Source organism: Lissotriton helveticus, chromosome 4_1 (assembly GCF_964261635.1).
Source record: "Lissotriton helveticus chromosome 4_1, aLisHel1.1, whole genome shotgun sequence".
In the NCBI taxonomy this organism is placed as follows: Eukaryota; Metazoa; Chordata; class Amphibia; order Caudata; family Salamandridae; genus Lissotriton; species Lissotriton helveticus.
Window position 1 is genome coordinate 1378343140 of NC_136063.1, and position 26887 is coordinate 1378370026.

Consider the following 26887-nt stretch of genomic DNA (forward strand, 5'->3'; position numbering starts at 1 on the left):
TGCATATTTACGCAAAAGGTACCGATATTTAGTCACAAGTAAGGAATAATACTAAAAGTACTGGTTCTTGACTTTCCGGGCTTGAACACAGCAAACCATATGGACCCTAACAACCTGCTATAATATAAAAACATTTGTGTAATTCTGCAAATTTGTGCTAAAATTGCGTTTATGCAATTGTGCAAATTTGCGCTAAAATTGCGATTGTGCAAATGTATGCTAAAAGTGCAAATAACCAAGGGACAGACAAGGTGATGTTGAATTTGTACTCAGCCTAACGGTATAGGAAGCAATGGGTGTTCATTTTCCCTAGCAGCCCGCCACTGCGTGGTACCCACAGTGCAGTGTGTGGTATTGATATTCATAGGTGCAGTCCAACCCCAGGGCTCATAAAAACACTGACAGTGCCAAATCATCCATTATCTTCCCTTTCTATCTGGGAGTCGCAATGGAATGTAGCAAGGCTCTGTGATCATAACTGTAGTCGCAGCTCATTGATCAGATATCGACACCTCAAATGAAAATAATAGAATCTTTATTGCCTAGCTAGTAAAAACTATTACAATGACTCTCACGCATAGAAACTAAAACCAGTGTATACATAAAGGCATTCTCTGACGTTCTCATTTACAAGATTGCAGTCCTAATCTGATATTCAAAGTCATGTGATGCTCACAAAACAACTACATTTACCAGAATTATCAAACACAGCTTCGGGATACTAATAAAAACAGGTTAGTCAGGCATACCTACTAGAATTGCCCAATTAGAATATTAATCAAAGTTGCTTGTAAGCCCTAAATACAGATGCTACAACATATTAGTAAGGCGGACATTCAACCTAAAATCATAATTTTATTAATTTCCTCAGTTAATATAAAATTAATCTTTTCGACAACTCCATGAGCCATTGAGTCTGCACTGATAAAGTCCATTAATGTCAGTTGTTGAGCAATGCTACATTTCCCTTCAACACAAGGATTGAAAGAGATATTAAACAAAATTAAGCAGCCTCTTCAAAGGAGGAAGTATCTGATCTGCAATAGGGAAGCCATCCTTCTAGAAAATTCTCATTTTTTAATCGTGTCAAGTAATCTCAAGCTGAGCAATCAGTGGTCTGTAGAACCACAACTTGATACCTCAGTGTGTTCCAAAACTTCAAACATATTTTTCAAGCAATACCTGTCCCTTAATTGACATTGGCTTTGTTTTTCTTTTATATTTCCCCTTGGGACATTGGTCTGCAGCCCTCCCTGCATTCACAACCATTGACAGAGGATTGCAAACTATTACATAGCTAAAAATCAGTTGGTCTGCAAACTGGTTTGTGAATGGGCCTTTGTACTTGATATTAGAAGGGCTATTGAAGGATCAAGCTAAGAGCCAATAAGCAGAGGTTTCCGGATAGGCAGTATCATGGAGCCAGGCTTGGGCCTTTATCCCAAAAGAGTTTGTGCACAAGGCAAACTATTTTAATCCTGGCTTTGACTGGTACCCATATAGTGCTTTCAGAGCAGGCTTGATGTGGTTCAAAGTTTAAGGCACATTTTGCTAACTAGTTTCATAGTCTTTCTGATAATGAGCATTTTGGGGAGGCCTATGTAAATATTCCTATAGTGGTTGAGGAATGTCATGATGGCAACTTTAGTCAGGTCTCCGCAAATGGTCACTTTGAAGTAGTTTAAGTATTGTGTGGCGAACAGGAGATTGATTACTTTTATCACTGTATTGACTTGGGGAAGAAAGAGTTTTATCACAGCATTGACTTGTGGAATGAAAAATTGTGAGTAAACCATTACCTCCAGAATTCAAGCACCTGGTTACCCTCACAGGTGATAAGAGCTTTCAACAAATTGACTTAAAATAATGTAACATAAATTTAGGGTGGTGGAAGAAAGGGTTTCTAGACTAGGAATCCAGTTCAAAGGTTGTGAGCTGAGCTCCCTTTCTCAAAATAGGATGGTTTCAGTCTTGGTTCCATTCATGCAGAAAAATCTATCATTCACCCAGTTTGGGGGTGTGTGGGGAAAGCATTGGGTGATAATAGTGTTGTTTCGGATTTTGAACATGGTAGAAAGGATGGAACTCTTCTACTGAGCTCTCCTGAAAGTTCCATATCTAGGTCCCCTCCACCCTCATGCAGTAACATTAGGCCAAGGCTTCCTTGTTCTCTGCACCTCCCACTACAGCCAGGAACTTGCAAGCCTGTTTGCTGGTCAGAACCTCTGAAATGCACTACTCTGCTACGGAGTCATGCCACACCGCTATGGACTCAGGACTGCTGACTTAAGTTCAGCTCTGCTACAGCAGCTATGTCCCCACAAAAGATCCATCTCTCATGAGCATGGGTACATTATCCTGCTGATGCACAGTGGATCTCTTGTGAAGTTCTCAAAAGTTGCCCCTCTACTCCTCTCCCACATGAAAAACAGTCCTTCTCCTCTTCTCCAAGCCATTCTCATTCTCCTGTAAGCCAGCCATTTGCTACTTAACTAATGGAGAACAGGGTACTGCAGATACAACTTCTCCTACCCATCAGGATGATGTTTCAGGCCTACAAGGGGACAGCAGAGTTTTGACTGGCTGGGCCGGAGCCTTAAGAAACTGGCACTGCTGCCTGGCCAATGGGACATACCGTACATCTGGCTGACCCTGATCTCCATGCTGTGACTGATACTTCACTCCTTTATCTTGTGTATGGGACAATTTGAGGGAGCAGTGGCACCCCTTATAAAAGGTATTTATCACTCAATAAGAGGCTAATCTTCAAAGTTCTTCTATGTAATCTGGACTGCTCCCTTCATTCTCACCAGAAGCAATGTGATTTCATTGTTACTGGTTGTAGATTAACTCTAATGAAGCTAGCTGTCCTTATCTTTAACTCACAATCCTGCCAACCTCCATTGTATTTAAATTTATGTTAGTTTGTTGCTTCTGTAACATATCTTTTTATATATGTTGGCACCGTACTTATGTAAACTGCTTGCTTTTAGTAGAATTGTTGATCATGTAAGGCTCTGTGATACCCATAGGTCTTGTTCCTGCTATGTAAGACTATAAATATATACGCAACAAATAAACATTGACCAGCCAGAAATAAATGTGGGTGCCATCTGCCTACGTTTTGAAGTTTATTTGGACCTAATGAAGAGACTGTGCCTAGGGGTGCATAAATTGTTGAACAAGAGGCAGGGAAGTAGTGATCCCTTTGAGACATTATAGGTTACCTAGTGAGGGGATAGTTCAACTTGTCTGATCCTGTATTTTTGACTAGAGTAGAGGAAATTATTAGTTTGGGCAAATAGCAGGATAGTGCCAACTATACCTGCCGATCCTTTCTAGCATAGTCTAAACAAATAAGTGGGCATTTGGGTTGTATGTCACATACAGGGCAAGGCACATGAGGAATGGTTTAATATCTTCATAAATTCCCGAAGAGGTAATCCTCCCTTATGATGACTACGGCTGTATCAGGGCATCGCTTAGGTTTGAAACCACAATGGTTGCTGAGAAGGCATAATTTAAAGCTAACTGCTTTTGGAGATGGTTAGTGACTTCCCATTAAAAGATCTTGCTGAGAAAATGGGGTGGATGGAGGCCTGTAATTAGCCAAGAGTCAGCTTGTAATTACACTTTTATTATAGCATGATAACATACTTTAGAGTGTCATATACGACTCCTGATTGGAGGGATGCATTTTACATATCTGCTCTAGCTATGCAGGAGTAAGTTGAAGTTTGTTTATCGCAAGCAGCTGAGTATGATGCTCTTATTTTGGAAGCTTGGCTGAGTAGGTTATTGACCTGAGTGGGTTATTGTTGGTGCTTGATCCACCACATTTACATGGTTATGGTAAGCAGCAAAAAGCTCTTTGGTGGATGCACAATTATTGCAGAAGTTAAGCTAATGCGGTTATTGGGAAAGCCAATAGATCCAGCTATGCTCCAAGGGAACATTGTCTTTATTAATTGCAGTTTGTGTTTGTGATTGTGTAATTAGTGGGTCTTTTCTAGAATGCATGAACATTTGGATGGATGATTAAGTGACAAAATTGATGGTGACTGAAAGGCGGAGTGAATGAATAGAGGATAGTTGAATAAGTCGTAGATGGGCAGCTCGATGAATGAGTTAGAGTATGGTAGATGCAGACAGATTACATCAATCTCAAAGGATAAGGCCAAGTACAAGTGCTAAAGTATACCAAGATTGTGTAGATTCATGCATTACACCATGGCTTAGCATAACATGACAATATGGATCACAAAATAATGCTTCAAGTAATGATTTCAAAAGGTGCAGTAGCTTGATCTTTGGCCAGAGGCAGAATCTATACAGTGGCAGTGGATAGTCCTGGGATATACCAATTATAAAGGCACATTATCCAATCAATTGGCAACCACTGCCTAAATTGCAGGCAGTTCAATGCAAACACTGCATCTTACAGTGGCTTGAACCAGAGCCCTCATCAGCAACTTTCCTAAACAGATGATTCTTGACTCCATCAAAACAGTAGTGTTTGATAGCAGAAGAGTTGTGATCCATACCAGCAAGGATGAACCCAAAGTTACATTAGCTGCATAATGATAGTGATCTAACTGAAAACACCAGAACATTCAGAAAGTGTGAAGTCCACATCATTTGAAGTAATACATTTTCAATTTGCTGAAGTCTGATCATATCTAAGAAAAATCTTGTCATTCAACTTCAATGCAACCAGTTAATAAAGGTATTCTTCATTAATTTGATTATAAAAAATCATTAGATTATTTTTTATGTGTTCTCATCAACATGAACTTATTTTCTGTCTGTCGTAAATGTTTGTAATGTGATACTCAATGGGCAACTCATTCGTTAAGAACACTATTTAAAGTCTGAGGTGGAGTAATAGAATGTATATCATCCAGAAGTAGAGCCGCAAGATTCATCTTACACACAATGGTGCACTCATGTTTGTGGCCCATGTGAGGTGGCATAGAGTGGTAAAGAGCATTGGACCAATGGGGAGTAACTGTGGTTGGAAGCAGCAGACGGTAGTGGAGCAGGACATAGTGCACTGAAGGCAAAAAACATGAACCTGCTGATTTTCAGAGGTCGATCATGCTACAAAAACTGCTGTTTGGCAAAATTACAATCCTGAAGTGGTAAATGTAGTTACCACAACAAAACACATCCAAACAAGTTGTTGTTTTCCATCTGACTTGGGGCTTAAATGCTGAATACATATGCATCATAAGGTTGCTGATTTCCTCACCGCAACAGTGAAAACTGAACATTCTACACTCATGTTATTGAAGCATTTTCAATGATAAATGGAACAATAACTGTACAGCTTGCTACATGCAAAAGTGATTTGACAGAAAAGTCTGCCCTAAATATAAAGGGACATATTTATAATTGAGTTGTGTCACCCTTGCACCCGCCTCACAATGGGATGCAAGTGCGATGCAAGGGCGACGCAAAAACTGAGTAAGATTTATCAAGCCACTGAAGGCAGCCTTGCAAGGCCCTGCATGGTTTGGTAAATATAGAGTAACGCAATGCAAATTACTGCGTTCTGTTACTGTGCCCTAGGGAGGAGTTCCATGGGTAAGGCGTGGGTGTTCCCATACATTCACCTATGGATTTTAGCTCATTCTCAGATTTGCAAGACTGGTAGACCTGGGAATGCATTAAAATGCTACGCTTACCTGGCTGAAGTGTAAAAAGGATAAATATCTTTCATTCTCCTTCTTTTGTCCTCTTTCTATCTTCTGTAGCACACATAGAAAGGGGGAAATGCCTCTGAGGATTGTTTTTGTGCAGGAAGGTGTCCTCCCTGCACAAACATAGGCATGAACCCCTGCACCACAGCACAAGGGTGCCTGCATTGGTGCTAGACAGCACATTATGCACCAGTGGAAGAAAACAACAGGAATGAGCAGTATAATGTTAAGTATGGTGTATTCCTGCCCTTTAACGCAGTGCAGCAAGTTGGCTTGCTTCGTTGCATAAAAGCTTAATAAATGTGCCCCAAAGAGTATTGCTTTCGACCTGCTTATGAAGATGGAAAGAAGCATGGAAACACCTGAGTTTTACTTCTTCATAGGACCCAGCAATAGTATAGAAATGTGTTTAAATGCAAGAATGATCTATGAATGGGAAATTAATACAGGTATTGCATATAATAAGTAATGGTGATCGCAGGAGTTTGTGGTCTCTGCTCAGAAATAGCGTTTACACCTCCTCAGTAAATAATTGTACAAGTACATGTGCAGAAGTTTAGGATGCTTATGTCAACATGTTGCACAGCAAACACTTGAATAGTGGTTAGCCGTTAAGATCTTTAATATGTTAGATCATATTAGATGGTTTGGTAATGCCCTTATTCACCTTCCCTGGGAGGTGGAAGGCCATCTTGCTCAGAACACCTACACCCCAGATGGGTTGTTGTAGGTACTCATCCATGTAAATACAGGCTATGTGATGCCCCTGCAGAGATCTCTTTTATAAATATCCTTGATTGGCTTTACCAGTGAGCTGAGGAAGCTGGTGTTATCATATTGACAGAGACTGGCTTTCACAAGAAAATATCCACAGTGCACAGGGCTATGCCACTGTCTACAGTGACAGGAGATATCTTGAATAGGGACCTGAACCATTTTACTCTGTGTTTATGAAGTTCTCCTCTGTGTAGGCATGATCAATAGAAGCGAATTATGAGAGAATATGATTCACCAGTGCACAATAATACCCATCATTTGTCATTTACACTCTATGATTTAACCCCGATTAGCATATTAAGGGCATGTAACTCTCTAATAGAGCATATCAACCAAACTAATATGAGCCTAAACTCACTTAAGGTTCTTGCAATGTGGTGTACGCACATGGCCTGTGTAGAATCATGCTCTAAAGGTTTGTCTCCTCTCTAAAGTTTAGTTCAGCCGCTATTTAGAAATCTCCATTGATAAATTAACTCACTTTATGATAAATCCTGCTGGATGAGGGTTTTAACTAGTTGACCACTTGTCAAATTTAATGCGAATCAAACTAAATGCCCAATTATAAATTAATGCACAATGAAGATTTGAGCTCTTTTGAGATATAGTGCCCTGATATGGTTTGCGTAATGTAGTTATGATTTGAATAAGCTTGAAGCTACCTTCCTATGACATTTACCCATGATCACACGAGATAAATACCATTACTCCTGGGTGAGGAATTTTCCGCACATTTTAAATATCTCCTATTCCGAGATTTCAGTTTATAAATTAGGCTTAACATGAGGAATCAGTTTTACCAGACTGAATTCTGCATATATTGCATTTTTTCCAGACCTTTTTCCAAATACATTTTGGAGGGTTTGACCTGAAAGAATTGATAAAGGGAAATCTGCAAGAGTGCATTAATCATCATATAACTCATAATTCTGATCCCTTTGCATGTCTTATTTGCTCAAGGATCAGAATTGGCGTAGGGCTGCGCCGCAAGTTTTCAGGCTGAGCTGCCCTACGCCAAAGTGAAAGGGCAGGAATGCACAATATTTCTGAAGTACAGTGCATTCCTGTCCTTTCACCCTCTGGTGGCGTGCAATTTGCTGCCTAGTACCAACGCGTGCACCATGTTGCCAGGGTGTCTGCGTTGCATGCAATAGTGTTTTTGTGCAGGAAGGGGAACCTTCCTGCACAAAAACCATACAGAGAGGCGTTATCCTCTTTTCACACATATGAAAAGAGTAAAAACGAGGAGATATAAAAATACTTCTCATTAGTACACCTGCTCTGGGGAGGTGTAATGTTTTGGTACTACCCCAGGTTCATGTGATGCATTAAATCAGGAAGGATTGTCAAAATCCATGAGTGTTGCATGAGAAAAGTCCCTGCAATACCCATGGAATGCCTTCCTGGTGTAGAGCAAGGCACTGCAATGACTTGTGCTGCTTTGTCTTACTCCATAGTGGTTTTGTGTGACCTCATAAATAGGGTTGAGAGGATTGCGCCGCCAGAGCATCAAAAAAAGTGATGCTCCAGGGGCACAAGCCTCTCATAAATAAGCACTTTAGCTGTTAACTTGTAATGAAGAACCTAGCATTAATTTTCTTGAAGGGATTGCACCTTGTGTTTTTGTTTCCAGTCCAAAATTTATTTCATTTTCTGTGACTTCAGATCAAGAATAATTATTGCAGTACAAAAACAACAAAGGTTTATGGCCATATTAACCAAGAAGTGATGCAGCGCAGCAAGTCACTTTGCTGCGCTGTGCTATGTTAGAGGGAAAGGGCAGGAATGCCCTGTATTTAACATTATGTGGTGCATTTCTGCTTTTTCCCAGTGCTGGTGCACAATGTGCTGCCTAACACCAATGCAGGCACTATTGTACAATGGTGTAGAGGTGCCTGTATTGCAAGTAGGATTGCTTTTGTGCAGGAAGTGGCACTTTCCTGCAGAAAAATAATCCCTTGAGCAACTTTCCTCTTTCTATGTGTGCTGTCAAATGCAGCACACATAGACAGAGGAAACAAACGAGGAAAAATAAAGCTATTTCTCCTTGTTACGCGTCCCCTGGAAAGGCGCAACATTTTGGCACATTCTCAGGTCTACCACTTATGGTAAATCTGAGAATGCGTCAACATCCATGGGTTTTGCATGGGAACACCCACACAACACCCATGGAATGACTCACTGTGGTGGAGTAACGAAACACAGCAATTTGCACTGCGTTACATTACTCTGGATTTGTTAAGCCACTCAGGGCCATGCAAGGGGCTCTTGCGTGGCTTGATAATTTGCATCTTAGTGGTTGCTTCGCTTTGTACCTCATTGCATGGTGCAAAAGTGTTGATAAATATGGCCCCTAAGCTTTGTTCAGTTATAGGAGTCTTAAACTGATTTATCAACTTGTGAGTTTTCAAGAGTCATTGACTAAGTAGACAGAAATCAAACAAATACCAAATACATCAAACATTGTTCTTACTGACAGGCATTGGATGCTTGGTGGCTATGATTTTAGTGGGCAGCAAAGGATCATTCCTTTCTCTAACTTTTTTGTGGTCAATTTTGCTGTAAATGGAAAGGGGCGACCGCTAGGTCCCCCCGAACGTATGGTTGGGGGCCCGAGCCTCCCGGGAAACCATTTTGGGCGGGGGTGGGCGTGGCCCGGCTGGTATGCCCAAAGCGGCGTAGCCGGAGCGCGCCTTCCCCCCGCCCGAGAGTTGTCCTAGACACCTCGAAGGAAGACCACGCCCAGTAGGCGTATCGGTGACGGGTACACGCCCTCCCGCAGAAGGATAAAGGAGCGGGAACCCCGAAGATCGTCCTCTTGTTCCTCGGATCGGAAGGCTGCACCCACTCGTTGCTCGTGAGCCCTCGACGGAACAAGCAGCAATTTTGAACGTGGTAATCTTGTTCTTTATCTTTCAGTTTCGACACTTGATTTCAGGACCTCGTGGATCGACCAAAGGCGGAGGACTCGTAACCATGCCTAGCAAGCAAGCAGGAAAGGGTTCCGAGACGGAGAGGATGTTACGCCTGTTGTCGAATCGGATGGCCTGTATGGACCGAAAGCTCTGTCAAGTCCAATCGCTCGGTAGAGGTTTGGCGGAGGTAAAGAAGCAATTGGCGGCAATGAACGACCCAGGTCAGCCGAAAAAGGTAATAGGCCCAGCCTTGCCCGGAGTGGTTCCCGCGTTGAGAGGGAAGCGGGTCAAAGAGAGGGCAGCCTCGGGGGGGGTCCCGGCACCGGAGGTGCCACCCATCGTCGCCCTAGTACCGGCTGGTATCCCGGTTCCGGAACCAGTGTTAGGCCAGCCTATCCCAGTGGTGATCACCTCGACCGAGGATGATGAAATGCCCCCAGAATTGGCCGCACAGTTGACGGCATGGTTTAAGACAAAGGCGGGGGGCACAGCGACCCCGGGTGATCCGGCCACAGAGGCCAGAGTGTTAATAAAGCAGTTGCGGCAATCGAGAGATGTCGCAAGGGCGAGTGTTCCTCTTGTTCCCCCACAGGTGGCGCCAGGAGTACCAGCAGCTGGTCAAGAGAAGGCGGCGGCAACAATGGCCGATCCGGGTAAGCTCGCATTGCCAATGGTGGGGGAGGGCTCGATACCCTCGAGGCGGGAAAAAGTTGCACAGCACGTTCCCTTGGCCACAAAGGAGTTAATATGGGGAGACAAGTATGTCAACATGTTTTCATTGTTAACGGACCATCGTGAGATGGAATATGCTAAAACATGAAGTTCCGTAAAGCAAAAGAATTTGATTCTTCTCTGTCCTGGGATTGTTTGGACTCGGTGTCATGGCACAAGCAACTCCTGCCAGGGGCGACAGGTACGTCCTCGCCAGGCGGGAGCGGGTCCGGAGTTGTCCGCCAAAAGCCCGGGGTGCCCTTTCGAGCAGGCACAGGTGGGGGCTATCAGCCTAGAGTTGGCGGGAAGGGCGGACAAGGAGGGGTCTGTTGGGGCTTCAATCGAGGCAATTGTAACAGACCGCAGGGGACATGCAAGTTTAAGCATGTGTGTGCCGGGTGTGGGAATTCCTCGCACCCGGAAAGTATTTGTAGATCAAAGAATGTCGGGGCGGGTGGAAAAGGAGGACCTAAGCAGGAGTAAGGTGGACCTTTGTGACCGTATGCCTACACCCGTTGATCTAATGGTTATGATTCCGTGGTTAAACAAATACCCTGATCATGTGTCCGCTGGGATGTTGAGGGAGGGATTCTTACATGGCTTCCACATCCCAGTGGGGGAAGTTCGGGGGAACTCCTTTTGTAGAAATCAGTTATCGGTACGGCACAACCCAGGCGTGGCAGAGAGGAAAATAGCTAAAGAGGTCATTTTAGGACGAGTGGCTGGCCCTTTTCCCTGCCCGCCGGTGGCCGATTTCATATGTTCCCCGTTAGGGGTGGTCCCGAAGAAAGATCCGGGGGAGTTTAGACTCATACATAACCTTTCTGCTCCCAGGGGTTCCTCGGTGAATGAGGCCATAGACCCAGAAGTTTGTTCGGTACGATACGCATCGTTCGACGATGCCGTGGCCATTTTGAACCACCTAGGCCCCGGGGCGCTGATGGCGAAATGTGATATCGAATCAGCATTTCGGTTGCTTCCGGTGCACCCGCAGGATCAGCACCTGCTAGGTTTTGCATTTCAGGGAAAGTATTACATGGATAAATGCATGCCCATGGGTTGTTCCATTTCATGTGCATATTTTGAGATGTTTAGCTGTTTTTTGGAATGGGCATTTACAGTGGCCACAGGGCATAGACATGTTATGCATTATTTGGATGATTTCCTGTTTTTGGGGGCAGCCGATGATATGAATTGCGCACAGGCGCTGTATGATTTCTGCATCCTCATGAAAGAATTCGGTGTCCCATTGGCACCAGGTAAGACGGTTGGACCATCTACTTCACTGGAGTTTCTGGGTATTGAGCTCGATTCTGTGGAGGGGTGTTTCCGACTGCCAGTAGATAAAGTGACGAGGTTCCGGGCTTCCTTGATGCAATGCCTGAATGGGGAGAAAGTGACCCTGCACCAGTTACAACGAACAGTGGGTCAGCTTAATTTTGCCCTGAGGGTGATTCCTATGGCCCGCCCGTTTTCGCGCTCTATCGCGCAAGCTATGGGTGGTCTCAAAGAGGCTCACCACCGTACGAGACTGTCTGGAGAGGTTCGCCAGGATATGCGTATTTGGTTGGCATTTCTGGCGGACTTCAACGGTCGAGTCGTCTGGAGTTCCCCGCCAGAGTCTTCAGTGGAACTAGGTCTATGGACCGACTCGGCGGGGAGTGTGGGTTTTGGCGCCATCTTAGGTGATCGATGGTCGGCGCAAACATGGCCAACATGGTGGCACTCTGACGGCATCACAGGTAACATTGGGTTCCTGGAGTTATTCCCCATTTGGGTGGCTCTGATGACATGGGCAGATGATTTCAGGGGCCGCTCAGTGGTGTTTTGGTCCGACAATATGACTGTCGTAGATTGCATTAACCAACAGGCAGCACGCTGCAAAATGATTTTGAGATTGTTGAAAGAGATTGTGCTGCTGTGCATGAGGTTGAATGTACTGTTCAGGGCAAAACATGTGCCAGGTGTACTGAACCATGCGGCTGATGCACTCTCTCGTTCACATATACAGGCATTCAGGGGCTATCTGCCCACAGCAGACTTAGAGGCAGCACCATTCCAGGAAGCAATGTGGCTGATCGGGGCCTCGGATTACAAGACCTCGTGGCAGCGAGTCTAGCCCCCAGGACGAGGAAAGCATACGAAGGAGCGTTTCGTTCCTATTGCACATATTTGGGTCCTGCAGGGAGTCAGAATTGGGGTCAGGAGGAATACTTCCTGGGGTACCTGGTTGCACTACACAGAGAGGGCCGATCAGCAGCAACGGCCGGTAGGCATAGGGCGGCCATTTCCTTCATGGCCCAGGTACACGGCATAAAAGATCCTACAGGTTCTTTTTTGGTGAAGAAAGCCCTTTGCGGCTGGCAGCGCCTTGAGGGTAGCAAAAGAGATACGAGGCACCCGATTGGCTTAGACAGACTGTCTCTGCTTTTAGCAAAGCTGGATGAGACGTGTTCCTACCATTATGAAGCAGTTCTGTTCCGGGCAGCGTTCACATTGGCATTCCATGGGGCAATGAGGGTGAGCGAGCTTGTCGCAAGGAACAAGAGAGAGATGGAGGGAGGTTTGTGCAGGGATCACATCCAGATAAGGGGTGATTCGATGATAATCATGATAGCCAGGTCCAAGACCGACCAGGGGGCTATGGGAGATAGTGTGGTCGTACAGCGCAAGCATGGGTCCCCCGTCTGTCCGTTGAAGTGTGTGGAAGACTATTTGGCGCTAAGAGTGGCCGCCTGGGGGGGGAGCTTGCTCCGACACAAGAATGGCACCCCACTGACGAGATTTCAGTTTCAGAGGGTGCTGGCACTGGCAATCACTGACGCGGGCATGGACCCGTGCGATTTTGGGACCCACTCCTTTAGGATAGGGGCTGCTACTGAGGCTACAGCCAGGGGTCAGAGTGCCGAGGAAGTGAAACAGTTGGGCCGTTGGTCCTCGAATTGCTTTAAGAGGTATGTGCGATTGCACATGTTGTAAGTGATCAATTGACATGCACTCACGTTTTCTGTCTTTTGTTTACTTTGCAGTTTTGCGGGCCTGCCATGCAGGGCGGAATTGGAGGTCGAACCTACATCAAGTGACCAGCGGTCAGAGATCACCGACTGGGGAGAGGATGGTATGGGTCGTGGGCCACTCATGGCGCGCTGGTGACGTATTCAAAGAAGGTGACGCGATTCACGCACCTGGGGAATACGGGTTCAGAATGACTTTCCATGGGAAAGATGGGCTCGTTTTTGACCAATTTGAGTCATTTTTCGAGGGACTTTTAGGGCGGCATAGGTCACCGCCATCTATAGTCATAGTACACCTGGGTGGAAATGATTTGGTGACTCTGGGTAGACAAGTGTTACTTGAACGTATCTTGTCAACTGTTAGCTGGTTGGCTAAAAGAGTCCCGGGGTGCACGATTGCCTGGTCCCACATGATTCCTAGAAGGAGGTGGCAGGGGGGCCTTTCGGTGTCAGCTCTGAACCATTCAGTTAAACGGGTGAATAAGAAGATTGGTAGATTGTTCCGTTCTGCACAGTTGCATGTTATTCCACATGGGTGTATCCGGGGTGACCAGATGTATCTGAACGATGGGGTTCACCTGTCCAGGGTGGGGAATGATTTACTCATAGGAGATTTGGTTGCTTGGCTGAGAAACTTGAAGAAGCATGACCTATAGGAGGAGTTTGGGGGGACCGGATGGTCGGTCAACCATCCGGTCTGTGGCGGTAAGGTCATGATCGGTGAGCAGGAATTTAAAGGTCCCTAGAGTGGGGCGCCACCCACAATGGATGGGAGCGCCCGGGGGAAGACGGCCATTGGCCCCTTCCATGGGGAGGCGACACCCACTAAGGATGGGGCGCCTAGGGGGAGATGGCCATGGGCCCTTCCCAGGTGGGGAGGCGGTTAAATGCCCCTCCTGACGAATTTCCCGGGGGCCGGATATCCGCGACGGCGGATAGAGAGTATGGGGTGGGGGGGAGAGTCCACGCTGTCCTTCCTACAGAGACCTCATACGGGAACTCGGACGATCCTTAAGATGGCGTCGAGTGGAAAGGGGGCCCCCACCACGATAAGGGAAGTTACAGTTGGCAAGGAGGGTAGAGCCCTCTGCGCATGCGCCGCTCACACGAAGTGAGGGCGAGAGTTTGGAAGTAGGGATCTGACACCGGTTAAGACCTTGCCGTTGGCCGTTAATGCTAGGATGTACAATTTGAATTAGAGTGTATGCATTTTCAGGATGTTAGCCAAAAGTACATGACTGCATCGAAATGTAATAAATGTCAAATTGTACATAATGCATAATGATGAAACTTTTAATTTAATGTTTTAAATTTTTTTTCATATTTTAATAAATACGGCCGGGAGGGTGACTCCCTCCCGTCTTCCAAAAAAGTCAACTATTGTCCGACTTCCCATCCTTGGGGATGTGTGTTGGGAGGGGGTGGCGGGCATCCCGGCCATATGGAAAGGGGCGACCGCTAGGTCCCCCCGAACGTATGGTTGGGGGCCCGAGCCTCCCGGGAAACCATTTTGGGCGGGGGTGGGCGTGGCCCGGCTGGTATGCCCAAAGCGGCGTAGCCGGAGCGCGCCTTCCCCCCGCCCGAGAGGGGTTGTCCTAGACACCTCGAAGGAAGGCAGTAGGCGTATCGGTGACGGGTACACGCCCTCCCGCAGAAGGATAAAGGAGCGGGAACCCCGAAGATCGTCCTCTTGTTCCTCGGATCGGAAGGCTGCACCCACTCGTTGCTCGTGAGCCCTCGACGGAACAAGCAGCAATTTTGACCCACCCACCACCCCCTGATAGAAAATGTTTGGAGGAAATAAAGTTTTCTGAGTGATGAAAGTATAGGCCTTTCTTTTCCTTAGTAGAGTGAAGAAAGGAATGTTGAAAGGTTAAATATGGGTTGCATTGGAGAAAGTTCTTCTTGCAGGAATGATCAGTAGAACAGTAAGATGAAGTGAATTTTTCTTTTTAGTAGGTAAAACAACTGTCGTATTTATTTGTCGGGCGGTAAGGTCATGATCGGTGAGCAGGAATTTAAAGGTCCCTAGAGTGGGGCGCCACCCACAATGGATGGGAGCGCCCGGGGGAAGACGGCCATTGGCCCCTTCCATGGGGAGGCGACACCCACTAAGGATGGGGCGCCTAGGGGGAGCTGGCCATGGGCCCCTCCCAGGTGGGGAGGCGGTTAAATGCCCCTCCTGACGAATTTCCCGGGGGCCGGATATCCGCGACGGCGGATAGAGAGTATGGGGTGGGGGGGAGAGTCCACGCTGTCCTTCCTACAGAGACCTCATACGGGAACTCGGACGATCCTTAAGATGGCGTCGAGTGGAAAGGGGGCCCCCACCACGATAAGGGAAGTTACAGTTGGCAAGGAGGGTAGAGCCCTCTGCGCATGCGCCGCTCACACGAAGTGAGGGCGAGAGTTTGGAAGTAGGGATCTGACACCGGTTAAGACCTTGCCGTTGGCCGTTAATGCTAGGATGTACAATTTGAATTAGAGTGTATGCATTTTCAGGATGTTAGCCAAAAGTACATGACTGCATCGAAATGTAATAAATGTCAAATTGTACATAATGCATAATGATGAAACTTTTAATTTAACGTTTTAAATTTTGTTTCATATTTTAATAAATACGGCCGGGAGGGTGACTCCCTCCCGTCTTCCAAAAAAGTCAACTATTGTCCGACTTCCCATCCTTGGGGATGTGTGTTGGGAGGGGGTGGCGGGCATCCCGGCCATATACACATGCGCATAAGTACAGGCACCAGAGGAGAGGGATTCAACTATGCTCCTTAAGGAAAAAACACAGGCTCATACACATGGACAATTACTGTGCCACGTTTGCTATCAATCTAAACTGAATTGCATCTTTGGGGCATATTTATTTTTTCCCAAGTAGATACAAAGTAAGGGAGCGCTACTGATACTGTGATAGTGTCACTGTCATGGGTGTAATTTCATTGCAGACCGTATTTGCTCTATTTCTGTGGCTCAGGTAGTGCTTATACTATGTGTCTCTGCAGATTCAGGGGGATATTCTTAAGGAAGTGTCTGGGAGAGGTGTTAACCTGCTTGAATTAAAGCCCCTCTCCTCCACTTTGGAAACACAAGGCTGCATCATATTCACAAGGATATGGTGCAACCTTGCGTTTCCCCCAGCGATGGTGATAAGTTTCACAACATTTCACAAACTCAGACACCCTTGCACCAGAGTGCAAGGGTGTCTGTAAGCAGGGAGGTTAGTTTATGTACAGGAAGGTGTCCCTTCTGCACATAAACAAACCTAAAATGCCAGTTTGTAACTTACATGTATGCTGCATCATGCCGCACACATGTAAGTTACTAAACGGAATTTTAAAAATAAGGTTTGTTTATGTACAGGAAGGGACACCTTCCTGTACATAAACAAACCATGGAATTTTGCATTTTCCATGTGTGCTGCGCAAGGCAGCACACATAGAAAAAGCAAAAATAAGGCGAAATAAAGCATTTCTCCTTGTTTCGCCAACTTAAGACCAGGGTTTTCCTGGTCTTACTTCTTGCGCTACCTGCTATTTACGCTGCCCTTGTGAATATGGGACAGTGTCAAAATCAATGGGTGTTGTGGTGGAACACCCACCACAACACCCACTGCACACCCCTTTCATGCTAAACACAATGTGAAAGGGGGCTTTATTCACAAGGCAGTGTTAAGCCATGGTAAGTGGCTTAACGCTGTCTTGTGAATAAGGCGAGGCCCCTACCGCCACCACAACGTCACTCAAAGTGACGTTGTGGTAGGGGTAGGAGCTTGTGAATATGCCCCTCAGTCTTTCTTATTACTCTCGCAAGGGTTTGTAGGTCATGATCATGCAGATTACATGAATCTGTGCAGACTGTTTTCTACACCCTGACTGTGGCAGGAGGTTGCATCAATTTGCATTATGCGACCCATAATCTTCAGGAATTGTGCTCGAATTTGCAGATCTAGAGAAACTGATTACCTCACTCTGCTGGTATTTGAGGTCCATGCGAAATTTATTTCCCCATCATCTGGATTCAACATTCCCCAACAGAATCACAAAACCTGTGGCTATATGAAGAACACGTTTTTCACAATGCTATAAATATGCTGTTTTGTGCCCCAGTATCAGGGCATGACCATTAATGATCAAGGTAAATACAGTCAGCTCTGAAAATACAGCATGTCAGCACAGCCAAACATAGTTTCAGCCAGCCCCAATCAATATGAACAATGGTTTAGTACTTACATTTAAATCTCCATACTCCAGAAGCAACAAATCCACAAATTAGCAGAAAAAATATACAAGAACTTTTGGTCCCTTTTTAGTTGGAGTCTACTAACAGCTGCACAGATTTTCACCATTATTAGAAAAGCTCCCTCTTTGAAATAACATTTGCTCTTTAACAGCTTTGGAGACATTCTGTTCATCAGTTTTTTAATTCATCACCTCAAAATCTATAGAAATATTAAACAGAACAAACATCTTTAGGGACCACAGTACAACTTTTCCTCTCCCACCCTCGACCCATCACCCTTAAATTTGGCATGCACATGTTTTGTTTCAAAAATCATAATTTCTGAAGGTTTGCATTTCCTTTGTTGTAGGAGAACAAAGTTGCAGAACATCATAAATGTCGGCCATGGCAGCTCTATAATTTGCACACACAATGTGTTGTTGAATTACCGAACTGGAATATCAAGGACATTATTTTGAATAGAACGGAAACCATAATTGTCAACTACATTCCCCCAAAACAAAATGAACACGACTTTTTGTTTTATCAGAGTGCACACGTGTATCCCTAGTGCTTTGTGTTGTCTGTTGAAGAAGTGAATGACAAATGAACAAGCCATGGATGTTGAGGGCTGTAATGACTTATACTAATGTATTCCTTCATCTAAATACAGATCTCTATTTAAAATTCAGCATGCGGGAGTACTATGCATTCCAGTTTAATGGATTCTAAATAATTGCCCTTTAGAAATGATGAATAGCTTTTTAAGTCACAGATAAGAATACCCTTTTCCTCTCTTAACAATAGGCCTTCTGCATTACCCATGTCATATGTGCCTGAAATGAGTTTATACATTTCTTTATTGATATGCAAAACACTGGCAGATGGTCGATGGAAAGTATCCCAGCCCTGAAGCCCCCTGCCTACTGTGCCAAAAAAGATTCTGTACTCGACTGGTGGGGACAAAAAAAATGAAAGATAAGACGATTGCTTTTATTTCCCATGCAGTTCTGTCAAATTCACATGATAGCACAGTCTCCTTTGCTATTTTTTTCAGTTTTCCTGGCTTAAAAGGGGGATCTGAATTTGAATTAATGGCAGGGTTTTTGGAAAAATTCATATCAATGAACATGGTTCTGAAGAAAACCTAGACTGCCTCCAAGTAGCCTACAAAAAAAGAGTCTTTATCCAGTCACTCTCTGGTTTCAAAGAGGTCTGGCAGAGCCACTTAAATCAAGGGATGCATTATTCATTTAATCCAGGTAGCATCGGGCCTGCACAATTTTCACTTTACAGATTGCATGTATTTTCACGGTTGTGACAAATAAGCCACTGAAGTTCAAAGATGAACAGCAGACACAATGGTAATGAAGCATGAGGTGTCCGGTTGTTAAGAGTGCCCAGTGCGCACACTGGGCACAGCACGCAGAGCTCCCACAATACTTGGGGGACGAATAAAACAGCCGCATCACGTTTGGAATTGTACCATTACCATAGGCCTGCATTCAATCACTTTACGCGACAGCCATCTTGTGCCGGGCCATCCCATTTGACTCTGTGTCAACGAGGCAAGAATGAGAAAGCAGTGTCAGATTTGTTGCCCAATTTGTCCACCTTCCAATGGATGATGCACGTGAGCTTTGAACTTCTTGGAATTTCGTTTGAATATGAATGTTCCTAGCTTTTGGAAAGCAGATAACAAATGTGAAACTAAATTAGGCTGTCAAATTTTCAATCTCTTTGTTGCAGTCGGCTTGATTTACATTGTTCTTGAGTCCCGAATAAGCCTTCTCTGGCCGGGCTGAATGCTCCTTTTTGATGTATTTCGCCTGATGCACACACATAAAACACGAGCATCTGTCAGTAAGCTGGTCGCTGCATTCCTTTATGTTATCTCTGCCCAGAGAGAGTGAGTAGCAGGGGAATACCTATGCAGCAGAGGACACTTTTCCATAAAATCTGTGACAAAAACAGTAGAAACAAATATTAATATTGAAAATATCTCAACGTTTAAACCATAAAGGAGAGTGTATATCCCACTATACTGTGTGACAATAATATTGCATCCACCATATTGCCATAGGATTACATAACAAGTTATATAACACGTTATGTATAGATAGCTATAATAGGTGAATGGAATAGTTAATAGGTTTAGGAGGACAATGTCAAGGTAAAAATAACAATATTATTCCGAATATGATGTAGTGACAATTGATGTATTGGATGTGATAAATACACGTGCAATACAACAAACAGGGAAATGGTACAGAGTTGGAAAAAAACGAATTAAAATACAACAAAATAAAATTGTTGAATTTCTAGACACAAGTTCATTGTTACCACAAAATTATAAAAGTGAAATAAGTGTGGGGCCTATTAGCAAGAAATAGCTATATTTATCGGTAAGCCTGGCTAGCAACTTTTTATTTTATCGCAGGCTATCACTGGATATTTTAGCGGAGAAAACATGCTATTGGCAACGTTTTTCTCCATTGTGCTAAAATATCCAGCGATAGAGGCGAAATGCGAGGATATTGCTGGAAATGGCTGCTGAGAGCTTGTAGTAAGCTATTTCCTGCAGTAGATTTGAGATGTAGTTTGAAGGGAACCCTCTTCTGTACTATAACTACTTCTATGTCTAGGAACATGATACATTTCCTGCTGAGATTCACAGCAAACTCAGGATTGAGGTTATTCCTATTGAGACATTCAACAAATCTGTTGGCATGAGGATGTTTCCATACTACCAAATATTTAAGGGAACAATGAAAGAACCTTATATCTGCTCAATCTCTGTGAGCAGCTGGGAAAGCTACCTGGAGGAGAGGACTCAGAAGGAATTCTGCCATAGATAAAAAACAGAAGAGAGACAAACAATTACCACAGTGAAAGATCTCACAAATCAAAAAATATACATTCCATGACAGGCCTTTTGATGGAACTAGTAGAGGACAATTTTCTCCTACATTTCCTATTCACTGAGCAGGCCTAATACCCACTCTATAAACTTACATATAGACACTGCAAACATGAAGAACATATAGGACAGCTGTTGGCTATTGAAATAAACCAAAATCCTTCACAAAGTGCAAAACATTCTATACACGGTAAAGATGGTTCCTTTCATGCACACACACACAAGTATGAAATAATGTGTTATATTTACACATTTTTTACAGAATCTATATCGTTCTGAGAATAATGAAAGAAGGGAATCGGAGAATGCGTCTTTGTTGAAAGGAGAAATTACAGAACACATGATTGAGGAGGTGATTGCTACATTTTCTGGTAATATATCACCTGGGGAAGATAACTTCCCTAATAAGTTTTAGAAAAAGGGACTGTCCGCAGTGGCCAATAGGTTATATAAATGTATCCAGGAAGGTTAAGGGCTCCCTCCATTCTTTCTTGAACTGATCCCTTGTAACCATAATACCCAAACCTGACAAAGACCATGAATAATTTGCCAACTGCAGATACATATCTCTGCTAAGTTTAGACATGAAAATACTGGGGATGGTCTTGTCCAATACATTACGCAAGTTTTTAACCTCTATATTTCATGACTCTCAAGTAGGGTTAGTACTAATAAAGTCTTCCAGAATCCACCCTCTGCATGCTATAACACTTACTCTGGGTGTCCCCAGACACACCAGAACAAATGTTAGCCTTCTCACTTAGAGACCTCAGCAGCAGCTATACACATGACAAATGATATAAGTGAAATACAAACCACAGCAGATTAAGTAAAAGCATTGCTTTAAGTAGACAGTATCATGGTAATGTTACCAAACCCATACACATCTTTACCAGCCTTTCAGTCACTCATAAATACTCTGTCTCCATTTCTGGTTGTAAAGTAGGTTAGACAAAATGTGTAGCTTTACCTATGTCGAGAACTACCAACAGTTCTATAGTTGATGGATAGAGTTTTAGATGGGTCACAAAATCTGAAATATATTCCTATACTGATAATTAAAAGTTTACTTAAATTAGTGATGGACAACATAAATCACTTGATAAAGCAAATAAAGAAGGTATTCCGGAAATGGATAGTACTAAACCTATATTGTTGGTACAGAGTGCAACTCATAAAGATGGTAACTGCATCCAGATGTAACTATGCAATCAGTATGATACCTCTATCATTACCACATATCAAATTGTTTATATGGAGTGGAGAGAGCAGCAAGAGTGAAAATGGATTAAATGTACGCGCACACAACAGTGGGTGAATTATGATCACTCCATATGGAAAGATATCATGCAGAATAACCACTTTCCTAACTGAACTATATTATGCACAATACTATATATGTACCGATCCGGGCCACCCATGAACAGAACATATAGACAGAATCCTATCAATCAGACTGATAATAAACTCTATCTATTATTTTAGATCCATTAACAAATCTTTATTGATAACCTGGTTTACACAAGACAATACAAATTGAACTTGCCTACTTGCCAATGCCCCACTTTGGTACAGTTGCAAAACTAAAGATTGATAGCCATCCATTTTAGTGACCCTCTGGAGCACAGAAAGGGATTAGGATTCTCCGTCTCCTAGTAGTTAACAACGGAATTTTTCCTTTCCAAGACCCTAAAACAAAATTGAAGTTAGATATTATTCCGGAGTGGTAATTTCACCAATTGTATCAGTGTTTATCACAAGTTTTAAGAACACTGCTAACCCCACGTTCTGTCTTATCTCTATATGACTAGATTAAAAGGTAGAAAACCAATAGAAGATTGGTCTCAGAATTATAAATTTCATTTTTTACAAAACTATGCTCCAACTTACAATACAATGGACATGGAAAAAATGGCAGTCTATTGTTGTCCCAGAATACATGGGGCAGGATTCACCAAGGGTGTCTGCACTCCTGGCAGATGCCCCGCAGTCGTGGGGCGGTGCTCGCACTCGTGCAAGACCTCTGTCATGAGAAACTGCAATGCGGAGGTTACGCCACGAGTGCGGGGCCATTGCCACGACTGTGGGGCCTCTGACATGAGTGTGGAGGCCCTATGTGAATCAAGCCCATAGTAACAACTTGTCTATGATTCTGGAGACAGCTAATAAATGACTCTGTAAAGCTAGATTGAAATGTACTTATTAGAGCATCCAACGTGACTGGTATTAGGCCCCAGTCAGACTTGCTTAGTCTGGCTTTATGCAAGATGCAACGTTCTGGAAATGGAATCAGGGATAGGGCATCCTGGGCCACATCCTGTAGAGTTGTCTAGCACTTTATCAACTTATTGGTCAGATGTTCAGGACTCCCTATCAACCCACAGCTATATAGCATTTCAAAACATCTCTGAAACTAGCACCTTTACATGATCTTTCTGAGAAAGATGATGTTCCCTCTTCATGGCAATTGTAAATGGTGAATATCCATCTCAATAATGTTTGCAAATACATGTATTTTCAGGCACTGGAAGTATTGAATAGTACTCACAAACGCATCCTCTGAAAAACTGATATACAGAGTCCGAGATGCTGTTGAGATATTTGAGAAAATGGAAGCACTTGAAGACCTGAATCAGAAAATACACCTGGGGTCCCAGGACATGCCCCACTAACTAGACAGAATGCTATCTGCATGTTGGCATATAGAATAGATCCCACTCCTTCACAAGAAATTCTCCTCACATTGTGGACCAGAGAGATTATAGGCCTGTCTCGCTGACAGAAATCATACCAAAGTTACTCTTTTTCCCCCTAATCCCAGATCTAAACCAATTTCCAATGGTATGAAATATTGTAGTCTGACATGGAGATCACCGACTTAGGCCCTGACTATGAGTTTGGTTGTCTGAACACCTTATTAGGCTACTACCACAGGGCTGGCAGATTCGCAGTGGCAACACAGCAGTGGCATGCTTAGGCTCATAAAGAAATCCTGAAGCACGTGCTGCAGTAGTGCAGCGCCACTTACACGTCGGTCACACTGTGGCATGCACTATGTTGTGCATGGCACACAGTGCACACACAACAGTGCTGGCATAGGGGGGCACAACCTGTGCTCCCAGCCATAATTCCCAATGAGCTAAAATGCCCTAGCGCTCCTTGGGGATCCTTCGCTACCTTTCAGCTGACCTTTTCATGGCGGGAATCCTCGTAATCGGGTAGTCAGATGACTGCGAAGCCACTGGATGGAACGTCAACTACGGTACAGCAGTCCCAAGACCGCAGTACTCTCAATCTGGCTCATGATCTTGAGGGACACAATATCAAAATACAAAAATATTGGAAATTACATATTGATAACAACAATATCAACTTCCTATACATTATTAGTAAAACCAGTAAAACCACAAACATAGTTATTAAAAATATCGATTTGTAACGACATCTAAAACAAAAATATCAAATACAAAAGTGTTGTTACCTTTAATTTAAAATATAACACGTCAGAAATGCAAATTCACACAATATCGATTACAATAATATTATGAGAATTTTTAGATAATCATTAATAAATCTGTATATTAAAAAACTATTTTTATAGTAAACAATTACTTTAAATAAACCCAAAAGATTTTACAGACATACTTCAATTAAATTAAAATATATTACATCAACTAAATCTTTTACTATTTACCCAAAATAATATATAACTACAATTGTATAAATACAATTCCCTAAAAATATTAGCAGTAACTACAAACACTTAAATTACAACATCAAAAATACCTAAATTAGCGTTTAACAAAGAAAGATTGAACTAATAAAAAAAATCTAATTAAAAATAAACCAACTAATAAAATAAAAATATAAACAAACTTAACCAATAAAATCAAGCAAACAATTAAATCAACAATATAGATGGCCCACTAATATAACAACTAATTACTTCAAAAATGATAAATGCTGGAAGTTGAGGAAATTCTGGAGTAAGTGTATACATTTCAACTACTACTTAATCAAGTAAGTCAAGTCAAAACTCTCTTTATTCCGGTAAAATACCATAAAAGAAACAGAGGTACAAAAGCATCACCCATCTTGACAAAGAGACAGGGTAAATGCATATGGTAGGACTTGGTACTACAGTTAAAAATGACAATCAATAAAAAGCTAAAATAACAAGTAATAAAAATGTAAAAAGATATCATACATTTGGGCTTACATCATATTTTCTTTCCAACCGCAAGAAAGATTAAAGTGCAAATTTGGCCGGAGCCCTTATCTAAAGTGCATATTCCTTATATAAAGTGAACAATACATCATATGTGGTGTAGTGTTATGTGAGAATAAAATTGCAGGGACAATAGTCAAAATAAAAACAAATAGACGGCAATCGGGGGTAAACATTAAATAGGGCACAGAATGGCTATTTATAACATGAAGTTAGATGACCAGGAGTATACTTAGGTAGGCGGGCATCACTATACAAATCTAAATGGTTGGCTGGGCAGATGTCTGTGCCTGTGTCCTTCTAATCGCCCATGAGTGACCTAAGAATTTCACGGTTACATACACAAATAATGTTGTTGCATCAGATTGCAATATGCGCATGACCTCTCTAAAATCTCTGGTGCCAAGTTGCCTGCAGACCAGAGTCAGCCATTTGCTCCAAGGTTTTGCATACGCTGTACAGGCAAAGAGGAAATGGCTGATAGTTTCATGCGGGCAAGGGCAACAGGGACAGCCCTTTTGCTGTGTGCACTATTGGCCATCCATATGTTTGTGAACGCATTAACTGACAGGCTACCTTGCCTGATCAGAATAGCTTCCTATGAGCCGGCACTTTAATTATATCAAGGTGGCTTTCAATGGTACTGCTGATCTTGAAGTCTCTGAATTTTTAAGTTAGTCTACCCTGGTTGCCATCTATATAAACTTTGGACTCAACCCAATACCAATAAAGTAGCTTGATCTGTTGTCTATTCTGAGTTGGGGACAGGCTATACTATGTCTCTGAAGGCCCAAGCTGGACATGAGGCTTCTAACATGTTTAATCCAGCCTATTTTGTTAGCCGTGTCTAAAGCACAGACCTCCTCATAAGCCTGAGTGTAAGATGACAATTCCGGGGTGGAAACCAAATGTAGCCAGAACAACAAAGGGCGGAGCTTTGCTACATCACTAATGGGTTTTATGCTCATATTGAGCAAAAAATGGAAAAGGGGGGTGCTTTGAGGAAGAGAGGTCAGGTTTCTGAGGAACTTATTCTCTTGGGTTGTCAGGTTGCTTGCTCTTTCCATACCCCACAACTGAGATCCATAAAGAGCACTGCTCACGGCCGTGCCGCTATAGAGTTTCAAAGCTGGTGCAATGGGCTTGGTATTAGAAGGTGGGGACCTTTAGTTGTTACCCTTAGCCACAAGTAGCAAGAACATCCTGGCATATGGGTGCTGGATGGATTCCCCAAGTTCTTCCCATCTCCTTTCATCCCATCCCCTTTTGGCCTTGTGCTGAGCCAGTTTATATTGGCCCCTCAATTCCTGAATTAGCCGGATATCCTTTTTTCTTAGGGCTTGGGACAGATGTTTTTTCAGGAATCTAGACTCCATTGAAAACCATGTGGTCATTTTGATCGACTTTGCCTGGATGGAACGGGCCTTGGGTGAGGGAGCAATAAAGTTTCTCGCTAAGTCGGGCTAGGTCGGGCCCTCTCTTACAAAGGACCTGTCCTTTGGAACTCCCTACCACCTGTGCTGAAACAAATCACCAGCCTTGAATCCTTCAGAAAAAATCTAAAAACTTATCTCTTCACCCTGCCTTAGGTAAAATCTCCCTTATAATACAGCAATAAAAATAAACATAAATCCTTGATAGAGACTACCAGTGGAAGCACAAGCGCAGAGATATCCCTTCGGGAATTGAATCAGGCGCTTTATAAGGCTATAAATAAATAAATAAATAAATAAGTGGTTAAACAACAAGGAGTGTAGGGCACTGCAGCTAGTTGCGGAAGTCATGTCATTTGGTAGGGAAAACGGCAACCCTAGATGGGTTTCAAGGTCACATTTTAGGGTACTCAATTTGTGTTCGTCAGCCAAGATTATGGGCCATTTGAGCCAGCGTGTCATTTGAGGGAGTCACCTCCCTTGTGGCAAGGAGAGCGGGAGCTAGCCTGTTTGTTTCGCTCCACGGATGCTCAACTGTCAGGCTAAGGGGGTTATGATCGCTTTCACAGGTCTGAGTTATCAACATATCTAGCACAGTGGGCCATAACATAAGGTACACCAGTTTATAATCTTTCCTGCTTGATCCATTTGGCCCAACAAAGGTCATTACTCCTCTTTTGTCGGAAATGGTCCTTCTGTTTATGGCCCGAAGACCGTGTGCCAGGGTTAAGGAGTGTAGCTGAAGGGCAGCTTGTGTCCACTTCTTTATTGGAGGTAGCTCCAATGGAGGAACCAGCCACTTGTTGTCCTCTTCATTGACTTAGAGGATGTCTTCCCAATCGAGGAGCTCGAAAGTTACATTGAAGTCACCTCCAACAATTAGGGGAGAGGCAGCCTGTTTTGTGTCAAGTGCCTCATCTAGGGCCTGCAGGGTTGGTGATCTGCCTGCTCTAGGGTCCT